The sequence below is a fragment of the Chinchilla lanigera genome, unplaced genomic scaffold, assembly GCF_000276665.1.
Source record: "Chinchilla lanigera isolate Chin_1 unplaced genomic scaffold, ChiLan1.0 scaffold00031, whole genome shotgun sequence".
Classification (NCBI taxonomy): Eukaryota; Metazoa; Chordata; class Mammalia; order Rodentia; family Chinchillidae; genus Chinchilla; species Chinchilla lanigera.
The window spans coordinates 22073358-22078234 of NW_004955432.1; the positions used below are offsets into that span (position 1 = coordinate 22073358).

A 4877-nucleotide genomic window follows, 5' to 3' on the forward strand; every position below is an offset into this window, starting at 1 on the left:
TCACGTGAAAGTTTTATTCTCAAGGGCTTCAGACACATGCAGACCGAGTAAGCTCAGATGTCCAGCCCCATAAGAGAGTGACACCATTTGTTACTTTGCTCAAGTTACTAAATTGTAAATAGAAGAATCAACTCATACTACCTTAAATAAGGAAAGGGACAGAGAAAAGCACACAGGGGGCCAGAGCTGCAACGTGAAAAGCCGCCCAGGGTGGAACAAGGTGTAACAATGCCGCTCTTGCTGTAGTTTGCCTCCAGCGTGGTACCCTTCACAAATGCTGTGATTTCTCCATGGAGATACTCGACACTGAATAAAACAGCCACCACCTCAGCCTCACGCCACTGTCAGACACCACCAGTGCCGTCACAAGAGCAGCGGCTCCTTGGCTAACCTGCATCTGTCCGTGCCGTTCCCTCCGCTGCGCTGATGAAACCTCCTCACGGATGAGCTCCTCCTTGTTGGAAGCAAGCCTGGGAAACGTCTGCTGAGTGAGATACTTTGCATGACGGTGAGAACGTCCCCACACGTAGAATGAATGCTACGTAGTCTGTGGGTAGCGCTTGACTGCCTCCTATTCCTGCCACTGGTGATGGAAGGATTCTTGCCCCATGGTAACGGCAGAGGCTGGACATATTGCACCTAACATTAGGCAGGTGACAGTCACAGCAGTTAATCGTATACTTAATCACAACCTGGGGAAAGGAGACCCGGCGTTCTGTGCTGAGCTACATGAGGGCTCCACTTAGGGGCAGTGACCAAGCAGGGGCTTGGGAAGCGAGCTCCGTACTCTCAAGAGGGTACAGTGACCCAGCTTCCACTAGAGAACGTGAGCAGCCTCGCGGAGCAGTCCTGTGGGCTGTCAGAGAACTCAGCTCCGTGTTCAGGAGTAAGCAGGCTCTGTGCCAGGCGCCACGATTAAGAAGTGGCTCAGGTGTGGGACCTTATCTGCGGGAGCAGAGTGAGGTGGGGGATTTCTAGTCAGACCGGTCGACACCCTCCTCGTTTTAAAGAATGTCAAGGCAGCAAATACCGTTGGGTCTTAGTACAGTGTCGTAGAACACCCCATATACAGCAAATGCCAACCACAACGTATTTATTTAAATCTTATTTTAAACATTATTATATTTAACACTCAATTTAATAAGGTACTTTAAAAATTCTCTATTATATGAAGAGCATTTTCTAACATCAAAGACAGTATTTGAAATAATATTGTAAGTGTGTACCTAAAATTTATAAAGATATTGTTCTTCAAGACAGGTTGTGTTGTACAAGAATTTTTCTGAAACAAACCATTTCTTATTCTATGTAGTCTTTCCCCTAATATTAAAATTTAGGCTTTCTCTAGCTTTTCATTGCTTTAAATCATGTCTTGATGAGCATACTAATAATTCTTTCTGGGCTAATCACTAGAATTGTAGTTAATGTGCCAAAGGATAAGTTTTTTTGAGACAAGCTCTTGCCATGTAGCTCAGACAAGCCTCTAACTCACTAGGTAGCTCAGGCTGGTCCAGAACTCATGGTGATCCTCCTGCCTCAGCCTCCCCAGTGCTGGGATTACAGGTGTGCATCACTATGCCTGGCAAATATTTAAAATTTCTTAATATTCTTAATATTCTCCACTTAATATTTTAACCACTTAGAAATATATTTTTATAAAAGTAAGAAGGACTAACTAGTATAGCTGAATGGAAATATTAAGATTTTGTTCATTGATATAATATTTTGAAAACCACTATTTCTGAACAAATGTAGCTGCTCAAAAAATTAGGCTGTTTTAAATGGTTTTTCTTTTTTTTGAGTGTAAATTAAGCATTTTGAAGATTCAAATTTTTTATTATTATTTCTATGTTCTGTAACTGAGTATTTTTCAGGATTACAATTACCAGATGGCTTAAAGAGACAAGACTATTTTAAAATGCTTAAAAATAGTTTTATTTTAATAAGAAGAGGTTGGGGGCAGTCAGTGTGAATGTTTACATGTACAAGGGTATATTTTATTGAGAATGAAGATTTTCCTTTTTTACTGATTTTAAAAATTGTGATAGATTTTCATTTTAAACAGGAGTCATATATTTGACTTTGAGAAAATATTAACTAGAGAATATTGCCAAGGAGACTGAAGACTCTCTTTCTTAGGATATTTTTAAAGACTAGAAAAATGTATCATTTAACTTGGGCAGACTATTCTGTAGCATGCTGTTTTGAAAATATGGCTGCAGACATCAGCATCATTCATGCTGGAGGAGAGGGTGAGCTTACTCACTGAGTTCACCAGCGAGCACTGCTGCAGGCTCATGACCCACAGGCAGTGGAGAGCCGACTTCAGTTCATGGATGCATGCAGACGTGTAGCAGACCTGTGGCCGGGCAACTGAAAAGCAGTGTGGTTGATATTACGGTAGAAGACAAGAGGGAATAGCTAAACAATCATGGTCACTCTTTATTAAGTTCTTTCAGAACATGAAAGCGTAAATAAAACACAAAATGTACAACAGATAATTTGAAAGGGAAAGAAATTGCTCAAAGGAAGGGACAACTGGGATGAGGGAAAGGAGAAGAAGAAAGTATTAAGGCATGTATTATATAAATAGATAGATAGATACATAGCTGGCATAAATGTACTTTCAGCCTGTCAGGCACTGTGTGAAGTGTTCTGTGCATGTCACTTTATCTAATTCAACAACTTCATAGACTATAAGCTCCCATGTGTCAGATATCCACCCATGAAGGAACTAAGCAAAGATCTGATAGCCTGCCCACGGTCATGCAGACAGTAATTTACAGAGATTGTCTCCAAACATGTCTTTCAAAGCTCGTAGACGCTGGGCCAGCAAGCGTGACTCTGAGAGGATACAGCACCAGGCTTCTGAGGAGCGGGAAGTGAGGGTTGAGGAAAGACGTCAGCAGGAGCTGAGCAGGAACTGGCCAGCTCCACAGGCGGTGGTGGAGAAGCCATGCCTGGGGAGAAACAGCCAAGGAAGGGCCTCAGGCGCTTGTTTTTAAAGACTGTGTCACGCTGAAGTACTGAGTGAAGCAGGTGTTCCATAAGGAGTGCTCCACTGATAAGGATGGGGTTGTCATTGCTAATCTAAGGAAAAATCGTTCTGCATCAGTGCTCTGCACGCACACGCTCTGCTCCTATCTGGCCAAACCGTTTTCCATTCCAGTTATCAGTGTCTCCTCTCCGAGTCTCTGACTCTGCCATGACCACCTTCTCGTTTGCACTTCCTGTTTCCTGAAGGGAGAACATCTTCAGCTGGCTCAGCGGGGAGTTTCGCACAGCCACATGGCACCTCCCTGCACTACGGTGATCGATCCGTATTTAAACCCTGACGTGCACTGTCCGGCGTCTGGATCTGATTGCTCTACCAGCCTCGCAATGTCTACGACCACGCCGCTCTCTCAAACATTTGCAGTTGCTTTCTTTTGGAAGGAGAAGAAATGGCCATAGCTTGTAATTCTTCTCTTCTTTCAGGCTTTTTTAGAGTTCCAGTTCTGCCACACTCAGTTAATCCTCAAGTAGAGCCCTGTGTTCTCTCCGTGCTGGGTCCATATCACGCAGCTGTTTTTCTGATGTCGTACATCAGTGTAAACAAGGATGAAGAGAGTTGGCCGTGTTTGTCTCTGATTTTGTTTCATCTCAGGAAAGTAGGTCCTATTGAATTTTTCTGACTGAAGCTTAACATGTTTCTTATATCTCAGGTCATTTTATTTCTCCTTTGGCTGTTAAGAGCTTCAGTAGAATCTATCACAGCCATTCACTTTCCTATCTGAATTCAGAACCGAAGAGGAGGAGCCAGGTCAGGAGCCTGGTAAAAGACGGATGGAAGAATGCGCTTTTAGATCTGCAGCCATGACGGACCTCGGTGCTGAAACCCCGAATGAGATGGTCAGAACAGCGGCCCACGTCAGAGGTGGGCAGGCCCAGGTTTTCCTCTGGGTGGTCCCTCGGAGCCTGCCCTGGTTGGCTCATCCCTCCAGGAGGCAGTGAGCGAGGGGGAGCAGAGCTGGAACTGGCCTGTTCAAGCCAGTTTCTCCCCATGGAAGGAGGGTCTGGGGAGAGCAGTCTTCCTTGTTGGGGTACCGCTGCGGTTTCAGCATAGCATGTCCCCCAGAGGCTCCTGAGCTGATGGGTAGAGCTTCTGGAGGTGACTGAATCGTGGGAGCAGACAGCTGACTTGCTCCTGGGAGTCAGGGCCTGCTGGAAGAGGTGGTCACTGGGTGCGGCCTGGGAGGCCGCATCTTTCCACAGGCTTTGCCCTTCTCTCGCTGCTTCCCGGCCACCATGGTGTGAGCAGCTTTCGTCTGCCAGGATTTTCCACCGTGCTTTCGGCCTTGGGTTAGCTAACTAAGCTCTGTGCCTATCTCACAAAATAAACTTTCTTAAGCTGCAGGTGTCAGCATTGTGTCTCAGGGGCAACCAATGTGACCGACTAACACAGGAAAAAACTTAATTTTTGTTTGTCTCCTTTTGTGATATTAGCTCTTGCTCCCTTTAAATTAGTTTTCCATGTTTTATTGTATATATAGAATTCTCTCTTAAGTAGCCACTTATGTAATACTCGAATATAATTATTTAAATTTTTTCTGCCTCACATTTCTCAAATAAAGGCTCTCTCTCTGTAAAGATATATCATTATTCTATTGTAGCTACTACCAAAAGGCAAAATTCAGCAAATGCAATGAGTGACCTATTTGGTTTTTATTAGCAGTTCATGAATTAGGCATAATCCTACCTACGAAATAGAAATAAATTCCAATGAACCAAGCAGGGGAGGGGAGCTTTCTAGGTAGAAAAGAAGAAATAAAGAACAAAAAGCAGACTGGTCACTTCCAAGTACTTCCCCTAAAATGGAAGGGACTTCTCTTATCACA

At 44.1% G+C, this 4877-nt stretch overlaps 1 long non-coding RNA gene across 1 annotated transcript; it reads left to right on the forward strand.

Moving 5' to 3' along the window:
• The first annotated feature begins 345 nt into the window (after positions 1 to 345).
• LOC102011691 lies at positions 346 to 4395 on the forward strand. Its single transcript, XR_001234645.1, has 4 exons — positions 346 to 508; positions 2815 to 3650; positions 3783 to 3916; positions 4255 to 4395. It is a non-coding gene; the product is annotated as an uncharacterized LOC102011691 (long non-coding RNA).
• The last annotated feature ends 482 nt before the right edge of the window (positions 4396 to 4877 follow it).